Source organism: Phyllobates terribilis, unplaced genomic scaffold (genome assembly GCF_046119375.1).
Source record: "Phyllobates terribilis strain yellow unplaced genomic scaffold, ASM4611937v1 Scaffold_1__5_contigs__length_1240528914, whole genome shotgun sequence".
Classification (NCBI taxonomy): domain Eukaryota; kingdom Metazoa; phylum Chordata; class Amphibia; order Anura; family Dendrobatidae; genus Phyllobates; species Phyllobates terribilis.
The window spans coordinates 972,542,913-972,555,193 of NW_027362761.1; the positions used below are offsets into that span (position 1 = coordinate 972,542,913).

Genomic DNA, 12,281 nt, shown 5'->3' on the forward strand with positions numbered 1-12,281 from the left:
ATCTTTTATCTCTGCTAAGGCTCATTTGTCTACAGTGGAATCCAATTTGGGCAATGATGACCATTATGTGGTGAGGGGAAACGCAGTACCTAGCTGATAAGGTGTCTTGCAGAGATTTCTCCTTTCTAAATACCAGGACGCATCAGAAACCGGGCTCATTCGGTTCACATGTCCACATGTTCAGTGCTGACTGATAATTACTGGCCAGTTTTGGGGGTCCCAGGCAGTGAGTCAACACTCAAGTAGTGCATGAAAAAATATGCAGAAATGCACACCTGCATTATGCTTTGTTGCATGCCAGCTACACGGGTCCCCAACACTCAAGTAGTAATCAATTTTTAGTAATATTTTTAGTAGATTGTTATAGGGGTGGCCGTCTTGTCTAAGCTATTATCAAAATTTAGAGATCTGCTTAAATGCACCACCATGAATCATAGACAGCAATAGTCAGGATTTGACTCAATGACTTCTAGGAGAGTTTTCCTGGTGCACCCTTTGATCTGTGCAGGAGTCACTATGAAGGAAGGGTTAAATAGTGAGAACTGACAATGACATATTGTGAATGGCTAAACCAGCGCTATCTGTATATAAATGTTACCTTTTGTTGTAATCTTGCCTGTTAGGATAGTGAGATAACAACTGAAAGGAGATCTCTACAAAATAAGAAAGGCCAGACTATTTTTTACATCACAGTGAAAACTGCAAGATTTCAAGATTGTTTTAAAATCTAGAATGTGATATGGGTCTAAAAACTAACATGCAGGTGGTTGCTAACAGAGGCAACTACCTGCCTGTTCTAGCCACCACCAGCTTAAAACTGTCATGGACACCTCCCGCCGGCCATTCAGTTGCTCCACGTCAACAGAGCAGCTTCCACGCTGATCTGTCAATGGGGCATGACAGCTGATGTCATGCTGATTGACAGCCAGCTCCCCGCAGTTAGGCAGTAGGGAACTGGCTGTCAAATCAGCATGACATAGGCAGTTGTGCCCTGTCAGAGCAGAGCAGAAGATAAGTGGCTGCTTTGTCGATGTGACGTCAGTGGAAGCCGCTAATTCGCAGACAGGAAAGGTTTATAACCGCTCTGTACCAGCAGAGATCTGCGCCGGGCACAACCGGCAGGTAGTTAGCAACTACCTGCCTGTTAGTTCTTAGGCCCACAGAAAAAAAAAAAAATAGGCCTGGATAACCCCATTAACAGCTATAAATATGATTGCAAATGGAAAAAACAAGATTTAGTGCATTTCTAATCCCAACTGCTTCCAGGGAACACAGGATTTTGGATTTTCAGGTTATTATTTTTTTCATGGTGGGGGGGAACTGTAGGAAACTACAGGGGAACTCTACAGTCAGAGGGATAAAAATTACGGTACTTCAGACAAATCCAATAATGTAGAAGTGAGCAGCAATTTACTGGCACAGCTCTGAATTATATACTGACAGATAAAAAAAAATATACCAGAAGTTTAAATCGTTTATCTCAAGAATAACCTGAAGAGGATGTCTGAGGACAAAGTTATCCACATCAGCCATGACAGAGAAGGGGGCTGCATAGCTAATGAACGGAGCCTGACAGCCAGTCCTGTTCATCACGCGTCCACACCAAGAGGGTGGAAGCTCTCCGACTACGTCAGAACAAACCTGGTAGTGGAACCACAACCAATGCGTTAATAACATATACATAGGATATGCCATAAATATCTGGGAGAAAGCAATCACACGGGATGCCAGTACCAGGGTGCTCTGGGTCAGGGTTCCCCAACTTCAGTCCTCAAGACCCACCAACAGGTCATAATTTCCTTAGTATTGCTCAGGTGATAATTCCATCACCTGCACTGGCAATAATTCCATCACCTGTGCAATACTAAGGAAATCCTGAAAACATGACCTGTTGGTGGACCTTGAGGACATGAGTTGGGGAACACTACTCTGGGTGATCTCCAGTCGTGTCCTATTGGCAATCAGGCCGTCCGGTTACTTGGGTCTGTATGACACTTCAAAGTCCAATTGCCCTCAATGGACAAAATTTCTGTTCTACTATTAGAAGCGGCAGTTTGTAGCCTCAGATTGCAAAATGGTCTCCCAAAAGATGGTGGCCCCAAAGGTAGAAATCCTCCTACCCATCAGACATTTATATCAGAACCGGTTTAATATTATAAGGACAGGTTAGCTTAGCAGCCGATCAGGTCACCCCCCCCTCCCTCACACAGTCACTGGTCACCCCCACCCTCACACAGCCCCCCCCCCCTCACAGTCACTGGTCACCCCCCCACACACAGTCACTGGTCACCCCCCCACACACTGTCACTGGTCACCCCAGTGGAAGTGACATCCTGAATGGGTCATTATATGGGGAGGGGGGGGGGGGGGGGAGAGACATCCTGCATGGGGCATTATACGGGGGGGAAGTGACAGTATTCTGTATGGAGCGTTATATGGGGGCCAGTATTCTGTATGGAGCGTTATATGGGGGCCAGTATCCTCTATGGAGCGTTATATGGGGGCCAGTATCCTCTATGGAGGACTATATAGGGGTCAGTATCCTCTATGGAGGATTATATAGGGGCCAGTATCCTCTATGGAGTGTTATATGGGGGCCAGAATCCTGTATGGAGCATTATATGGGGTCCATTATTCTGTATGGAGCAATATATGGGGCCCATAATACTGTATGGAGGACTACACTGTCCGGTCTGCACTGTGCGCTACGAGGATTCGCCGGTTTCTGAGCTATTGTAGAATTTACTATCTATCGCTCATGTAATGTAAGAAGTGAAATCTTTGGCACTGCACTACATATATATAATATATATATTTCTCTGTAGTGTATACATTTCTCTGCATATATATATATTTCTCTACAGTGTATATATTTATCTGCAGTGTCTGTGCAGCATAACAGTATAGTAGTATAGTAGCAGTGTACAGCAGTATAGTAGCAGTGTACAGCAGTATATAACAGTATAGTAGCAGTGTATAACAGTATAGTAGCAGTGTATAACAGTATAGTAGCAGTGGTAGTAGTAGCAGCAGTAGTAGTAGCAGTAGTAGTAGCAGTAGTAGTAGCAGTAGTAGTAGCAGTAGTAGTAGCAGTAGTAGTAGTAGTAGTAGTAGTAGCCCTATAGTAGCAGTGTATAGCAGTATGGAAGTAGTGTTTTAATATGTATAATGATTCTAGAAAAAAATAAAACTAACCGTTCCCACCAGTCTATTGAGGGTCTAATTTAGAGCCTGAGATTACAAAGCGTAAGAAATGTATTAAGACAGATGAAAGGTCGCTGAATGAAGGTGCAGTGAGCACGGGAATGAGTCACACCGCAGCACAGGGACCGATGACCATTCTGCATGGAGTGGTGCAGCCTCATAGCACCGTCAGAGTATATTAATCACAAGCTACAAATAAAATGTCATCTCCACATTGACATCAACAAAAGTGTAATCAGTCAGCAAGCGGAAAGCTGCTCCTCTAATTCCATTAGGTGGAGGTATGTCATACTGGTTTACAGGGTGAGATGAGAGAGGTGAATATACAAAATAAGCCACCTATTAGAATCAGATTGTCTTATTGTACTAGAAATAATCGTACCGGAGGCTAAAAACACACCACACAATTATAGTACAAGGATAAGCAGAAAACAAAAGAGTCACAGGTTAGGGCACGTGCACACAGTGAGTACTGGCAGCAGGGTTTTCTGCACCAAAAACACTGCGTAAAATCCGCACTTTTTTAATGCATTTTCACTCTTGTTTTTTCCCATTAATTTGAATGTGTGGAAAATGCTGCAAAAATGCTGAAAGAATTGACGCGCTGCAGATGTGAAAAATACTTTAAAAGCTCAAATCTGCAACGAAAAAGTAAGCTGTGCATGCTCTCAGAAATCACACTCACTTTGCTGGTACTGTAAATTGCTAAGTTTTACCCTTGAAAAGTGATCTAAAAAAAAAATGCAGAAAAAAACGCAGCATGTGAACAAGCTCTTATAGTCACACTTTGGTATGACTTGCATTGTCAAGTGACGCATTTTGAAACCCAGATGCTGGAAGCACTATCCACTATTGGGATGCTGCATAGAAAGGTGACCGGCTACATCAATCCTCCTAGCTCAGCAATCACCGTGATCAGCAGTAGGGGATTTTGTTTTAACACAATATATATGCAATATGTATATGCTAACCCTCCACTATTAAGCTGTAATTAATCACATCAGAACCTGGTTAATCCAGTTCATCCAATCAGATTTCTTTATTATTACATTATTCGCATAGTTTTATTTTCAGCCTTGAACTATTATGACATGAGTTTTGTCTCTGCTATAGCGAGCTTGTGGTCGAATATTTCTCCATCATGCTCTACAGAAGAATTCAAACTCGTACACTTTTCCCATCATCAGAGACAACCCCCTTTAAAACAGAGGCCCCAGGGCAATCGACTTCATGCTCAGGTCCTGCTCCTGGCAATCCTGTCAAATAGCAGTTTTTGCAGGAGGCAGCTGCGGCCAGTCAAGCGTTTCACATCAAACCTGCAGCGTATCATTACATGGAAGTCATTTTGATGAATGATTATCCATGTAATACAAGGACGGCATTTACCTGCCAGAAAGAAAGCCACACCATACAGAGCAGCTCCCCATCATTGCTAACGTGGAAGTGTAGAGAAGAGGACCCCTCTTTATCAAGTCCATAAGACACAAGGCTGTGTGCACACGGTGCGTTTTTACCATGCAGAATTGGGCCAAAAGAGCTAGGGAATCTTTCTTCCAGCTAATTAAATGAGAATCCTGAAGTGCTGTGCACATGATCAGGAATTTTCCTTTGAGTATTTGCAGTGCGTTTAAATCTGCAGCATGTCAATTCTTTGTGCGTTTTGCACCCATTGACTTCAATTGAGTCAGTCAGATGCGCAGCAAAAACGTTTGCGGATTTGCTGCGTAATTGACTGACTCAATTGAAGTCAGTGGATCAAAAACGCGGCAAAAATGCACAAAGCATTCACCGCGGGTCACAGGCATCGGCTGATGAGAGACTACTCCTCCCATTAGCCTACGTTTGCTGCTGATAAATAAATATTAAAATAAAAAACACAATATATTCACCCTCACCAAATCCCCGTTGCCCTTGTCCACTGTCAAACGTAAAAAATAAACCACCATATACTCCCCTATCCGCCATAATCCCGAGTGACCCATGGTGATCGGATCACCGGCGGCAGGTTATAAACTGACAAGAGCATGATCGCTTCCGGCAGTGTATAGCGCTGAGCTGCCGGGAGAGAGATCACATGAGTTAATCAGCTGATGAGCTCCGGTGACCTCACTTACTGCACCGCCACTGCGTGAAAAAATTCTCACGCAGTGGTGGTGCCGTAAGTGAAGTCACCGGGGCTCATCCACTGACTGAACTCTGGTGACCTCTCTCTCGGCAGCTCAGCGCTATACACTGACACAGGAGTGATTACACTCCTGTCAGTGTATAGCCTGCTGTCCTCCACAACAGTCTCATCGGTGATTGCTGATGTGACTGCTCTAGAACTGACCCAGATCTTCGTGGGACACTTTGGATTATTTCATCACGTCGGACAGGTGAGGGATATGGTTGTTTTTTATTCGTTTTTTTTTTACAGGTGATAATGGTTTCAAATGGAATGGGAGTTAGGTGAGTATTTTTGCTGTTTATTATTTTCTGTTTTTTTTTACAAGGGACATTGGCTTAAGGGAATTTGGCATTAGGTGAGTATTACTGTGTCTTTTATTTTTAAATAAATGATTAAAACACTGTGGACTTTTATATCAAATAGAGTTTTTTTTCAGGCCGTGCGTTTATTTCATAACTTTACTATGGGGTTAATAATGGGGGTACCTTATAGAATCCTTCCATTACTAACCTGGGCTTCATGTCAGCTGCCAATACAAGGCTGACATGAACCCCAACCCTATTACCCCATTTGCCACCGCACCATAGCAAGTGGGAAGAGCGAGGCTAAGCGCCAGATTTGGCGCATCTTATGAATGCGCCATTTCTGGGGCCGTGAGAGCTGATATTTGCCTCGGAGGGGGCCAGTATCCATGGCCCTTTCCCTGGCTATTAACATCAGCTCACAGCAGTCTGTTTAGCCTTTGCTGGTCAGATTTTATAGAGGGACCCTACGTCAATTTTTTTCAGGGGTCCCCCTGTAATCTAGCCAGTAAACGCTAAGCAAATAGCTGTGGGCTGTTATTACTAGCCAGGGAACATCTTTGGCTAATGGCCCCTTTCCCTAGCTGGTAATATCAACCCCCAGTAGTCGGCTTTCATAACTCTGCTGGTTATGAAAATGATGTGGGAGCCCATGCCATTTTTTTAAATTTAATTCTTCATTTTATTTCACCAATAAGAAATCCCATGCCCACTGTGCTTGTTTTTGACGCAGAGTAAACTCACCCCCAGCATGTCAACTTCTGCAGCTGCAGATTTTGAAAGGTCATTACATGTGATGGATCAGCATGTAGTGACAAAACAAGTGTGACATTAGAACACAGCATTTTGGACGCAGAGAAAATAAGCTGAGTCCAAAGTGCTGCTTGTTAATGATTGTGGGGACATACCCTAAAGGCAAACCAAACAGCTGTGAGCTGTTATTAATAGACAGTGAACATGTTGGCCTAATGGCCCCTTCCTAGACTAAAAATACCAGCCCTCAGCTGCCCCAGAATTGGCACTAAATATTTGAATGGGATTAGGGGGTAATGGGATTAGGTGTTGCTGACACCAAGCAACAGCTTTAGTAATGAAGAGGTGTCAACAAGACACCCTCAATACTAAACCTGTAAATTAGGAGTTATATAAACACGCACACCGAGAATAAAACACTTTTTTGAAATAAAACAGACACATTCTTTAATAATTTAAATTACCCAATATACTCACCCCAGGTCCAACGGTAATCTAAGGGTTAAAGTGATGTCCCATGTTTCTTTTTTCAAATATCTTTATTGAGCTCCAAAAAGCATTCATTGCTGTACAAAAACACATCAAAAACCACACCAAAAATGATTGTTTTTTTCTACAGCGTTTTTGCTGCCAAGAGATGCAGAATTTTCTGCAATCAAATACTCAACGTGCGTACATAGTCTAATAGAGAATATGGTCTATGGTCACCTTCACACAACAACCGCTTTAAAAGGAAACCTGTCACCAGGTTTTTGCTGTTTAATTGAGAGCAGCATAATGTAGGGGCAGAGACCCAGATTCCAGTGATGTGTCACTTACTGGGCTGTTTGTTTTTCTTTTAATAAGAATCAGCGGAGATTAATGACTAGAGGACTAGTTGTCTCGTGCCATGTAGTCCTCCTGTTTTGTGTAAACCTACCCCCCCTACACTGATTGGCAGCTTTCTGTGTACACTGTACATAGGCAGAAAGTCCCCAATCAGTGGTATGGGCGGGGTTATACAGAGCTCAGCATTCACAGAACTGATAGATCTGCAGCAGAGAAAACAGTAATTTTATCAAAACTGCACCAAGCAAACAAGTAAGTGGCACATCTATGGAATCAGGGTCTCTGTCCCTACATCACACTGCTCACAGAATACATAGCAAAAACATGGTGACAGAATGGGAAAAAACACACACTTTTTAGGTGCAAGAGCTCAGTTTTTCTCAGCACTAACGTAATTAAAAGTGTTGACCAGGACTTATATTATCATAAGAAATCAATATCAAAGTGGACAACCCCTTTAAATGATAGATTTTGTCATCATAACACGGAGCTTACAGAAGACAAACTTACATCGCTCCCATTAAACTTAACAACTCTGTTAAATCTAGGCAGATCCTAAAGTCCCAGAGGATAAAAAGTATTTTAGTAGGTGTCAAAATGTAAAATAATAATATTTAGTAATATACTTCAATTCTGAATTTTGCCCCTTTGAACCAATTTCAGGACCCCCTTGCGGAGAATGGGGAGAAAGCCTGGCTTCACTAATGAACAGAGACCAACAGCTACCACCTCTCACCATGTGGCAGTGCATAGGGAGAGAGGGGCTTCTCTTCTGGTGTCGCACCTAAAATAGAGTTGTCAGGAGCGAGGGTAGTCTGAAACCTGGACTTTGGGGTAGTATTTATAGTAAAGAACATTACTCAGTCTTATTATATTACATTTTCACAACAACTAAAGCAGTTTTTTTTGTTGTTTTTTTTAAAGCTGCTCATACTCGAGCAAGGTTGTATTTCCTTAATCATTACTATTGTCCATAATTACCCACACAGAGTGAAATGAAAAATTAGAAGAGAAAAAATAAATAAATTATATATATCATAAAACCAATAGGTGTCTCATGATATTACCTTCTAAAAGTGAATTTTCACATTTAGACTTTTGGCTTCTACTGGCCAGCAAAGTGTTAAAATAGTAAAGTCATATAGATATCACCCTCCACCGGGCTCTTTATACAGACTGCTGCAGTGACATCACAAGTATAGCGCACATCTCCACTGCAGCCAATCACTGAGCTCAGCGGCTCATACCGTCTCATACATACAGCAAATTTAGAAACAGATCTGATGATACCGGATTTTATTATTTTATGATAGCACTGGCAAATAGAGGCCAGAAGTCTTTAAGAAAAAAACCTTTCAAGCGAAACAAGTATTATTGAGGATAGCCCCAGGAAAGGCAGACCTGGAGTTACTTCTATTGTAGAGGGCAGGTGTAATTAAAAGGGAATCTGTCAGTAGGATCAGCCCTCCTAAGTCGTCTCTATGGACATGCAGGTCATAGGAAGGTGAATAAAATGACACCTTTATCTCTGCAATTCCATATCTTATTCCAGACAAATCCACGGTTTTCTTAAATGTAAATGAGCTGTTCAGGGCTAGGGGCCGGACACTGATCTGCATGATAATCTATCTCCAGAGATCATCTTATAGGGAACCCATCACTAGCAAAAACGCTATAACCTGCAGACATGGGGTTAATCTGCCCAGCGCCAAACGCTGCGGGGAGAAAATTAACTTTATTCCCCCCAACAGCATCCAGGTTCAGTCACCGCTCTCAGAATATATTAGAGCAGCAGCGGTAACCGCCGCCTAACTGACACTGGCTCTGCATTGGGATCAGCTGTCAGTCAGGGGCGAGGGCGCGGTTACAGCCACCACTCTGTATTCTCACAGCGTTGACTGAACCAGCACCGGCACCACTATCGTGACCGAAAACGGATGCTGCCGGGGGGAAATGTTCATTTTCTCCCCTCAGCGTTCGGCTACGTTCAGACACCGGGCAGGTTAATAATGCTATTGACCTGCAGATTAACCCCATATCTGCAGGTTAATAGTGTTTTTGCTAGTGACAAATTCCATTCAAATGAAAAGGGGCTTTATCAGTGTAAGAAATATAACCAAGAACAGCAGAACTGAACTTTGTCTCCTTACAAACATTTGCTGCAGCTCTCACAGCTCTGCTGTGTTGCATCACTGGCTGCCTGTCAGATGGAAGCTGAAGCCAAGAGGAACCTGCAGATGCGTCAGGAATAATCACACACAGCTCTGCAGTGAGAGGAGCCTGCAGAGGTGTCAGGTATAATCACATACAGCTCTGCAGTGAGAGGAGCCTGCAGAGGTGTCAGGTATAATCACATACAGCTCTGCAGTGAGAGGAGCCTGCAGAGGTGTCAGGTATAATCACATACAGCTCTGCAGTGAGAGGAGCCTGCAGATGTGTCAGGTATAATCACATACAGCTCTGCAGTGAGAGGAGCCTGCAGATGTGTCAGGTATAATCACATACAGCTCTGCAGTGAGAGGAACCTGCAGATGTGTCAGTATAATCACACACAGCTCTGCAGTGAGAGGAGCCTGCAGATGTGTCAGGTATAATCACAAACAGCTCCGCAGTGAGAGGAACCTGCAGATGTGCCAGGTATAATCACACTGAGCTCTGCAGTGAGAGGAGCCTGCAGATGTGTCAGGTATAATCACACTGAGCTCTGCAGTGAGAGGAGCCTGCAGATGTGTCAGGTATAATCACACACAGCTCTGCAATGAGACGAGCCTGCATATGTGTCAGGTATAATCACACACAGCTCTGCAATGAGAGGAGCCTGCAGATGTGTCAGGTATAATCACACACAGCTTTGCAGTGAGAGGAACCTGCAGATGTGTCAGGTATAATCACACACAGCCCTGCAATAAGAGGAGCCTGCAGATGTGTCAGGTATAATCACACACAGCTCTGCAGTGAGAGGAACCTGCAGATGTGTCAGGTATAATCACACACAGCTCTGCAGTGAGCGGAGCCTGCAGATGTGTCAGGTATAATCACACACAGCTCTGCAGTGAACGGAGCCTGCAGATGTGTCAGGTATAATCACATACAGCTCTGCAGATAGAGGAGCCTGCAGATGTGTCAGGTATAAATCACACACAGCTCTGTAGCGAGACCAGGAGAGCAGAGTGGTCATTACACTAATAACGCCCCTTTTCCTTTAAAATAATCTTTGGACGTGGAGTCTCATGCAGATCAGTGTCCGGCCCATATTCCTGAACAGCTCATTTACATAGAAGAAAAATGTGTCTTTCTCTGGAATAAGACATCAGATCACAGATATCAATATATCATTTTATTCAGCTTCCTATGACCTACAAGCCCATATAGACGACTTAGGAAGCTTAATCCTACTGACCGATTCCCTTTAAGTCACCACTTTCAGAAATTTAAGAAGATGTTTACTTTGTTCTGATGTTTCTTCTGGAAGCTCAGCGCTCTTCAGCCTCCTAGCTTTCTGCTTGCTCAGTTCTGGTGTTCTCCTGAAGATTGGCAGTGTTGGCCACTTTCTAGGAAAATTTCCTAAAGGGAGTAAGCCTATGTTCACACTAGGCGTCTTTTCAATGCAAATCTTCAGCTGAGTTTTACAATACCAGCAAAGTCTGAGATTTCAGAAATCTCATGTACACACATTGGTTTTTGTGTCATCAGTATTTTGTGCTTTGCATGGTTTTTTGCACAATAGAGCATCTCACTTTTCATTGTTTTTTTTCTGCGTTTTCTCAATGTTTTTCACCCATTGAAAGTAATGGGTGGTGAAAAAACACTGAAAAAACGCATAGTGTGAACATAGCCATCAGGTTTTTCTGCGTTTTAGTGGGAAAAAAGCAAGTACAGCAGTATGTGAAACTCATTTATTTTTGTGATTTTACCATCTTGTTTTTAGCACCTGCAATTTGGATTAGGACAGTTTAATCCAATTAGTGCTGTGTACACAGTAAACATTGGCTGGCCTAGGTGTGAGATTGAACAATACCTGTGGCCCATGGAGGTGTGAAAGTCTTAGTTACTTACGGGTAACGGGATTTTTCGGAGCCCATGACAGCACCACGTGAGAGAGAGGATCCGCCCATCAAGGACAGGAAACCTACAGGTTAAAAAGGGCGACCCTCTCTTTCCGCCTCAGTTTAGTTAACAGAGCATGAGAGTACCGCCAAGGTTAGTTATAACAAAACATAATCACATTAAGTACATTACTTTTCATCAATTTCCCACAAGGGTGCACAAAAAGAAATCAAATCTACAGGAGTGCACAACACCAGTGAAGGGAGGGAATATACGGGTGCTGTCATGGGCTCCGAAAAATCCCGTTACCGGTAAGTAACTAAGGCTTTATTCGGTCGTCCATGGCAGCACCACGTGAGAGAATTACAGAGACGAAGGAAATTAGGGAGGGACCACAGCTTGAAGCACCCTTCTCCCGAAAGTGAGATCTGCAGAGCCACCCAGATCCAATCTATAGTGCCTATAGAAAGTAGAGGGAGAAGACCAAGTGGCAGCCTTACAAATCTCCTCAATGGAAAGCCCTGTCTTCTCCGCCCAGGAGGTTGACACTGCTCTGGTAGAATGCGCCCTCAATCCCTCCGGTATCTCTTTATCCCCTGAGGAGTATGCGAGGGAAATGGCCTCCTTGATCCATCTAGCGATTGTAGCCTTTGAGGCCTTACAACCCTTCCTAGCCCCCTGATAGCAAATAAATAGGGACTTATCCTTTCTAAAGCCATGTGATACTTCTAAGTACCTTAGTACGCACCTCCTAACGTCTAAAGTGTGAAGTCTCTCCTTTTTTTGACTTTTGGGCGGAAAGCAAAAAGTTGGGAGAACTATTTCCTGGGTTCTATGGAATCGAGTGGCCACTTTAGGAAGAAAGGCTGGATCAGGTTTTAATATAATCCTATCGTCCAGAATTTGCTTGAATGGAGGGCATATTGAAAGGGCCTGTAGGTCATTGACTCTCCTGGCTGAAGTTAGGGCTACTAACAGGA

General features: G+C 43.4%; 1 protein-coding gene across 2 annotated transcripts in view; it reads right to left on the bottom strand.

Annotated features, from left to right (window-relative positions):
- Positions 1 to 12,281, bottom strand: part of SNX25 (sorting nexin 25) — a 308,205-nt gene that overhangs the window by 218,504 nt on the left and 77,420 nt on the right. The gene's annotated exons all lie outside the window — the stretch shown is intronic.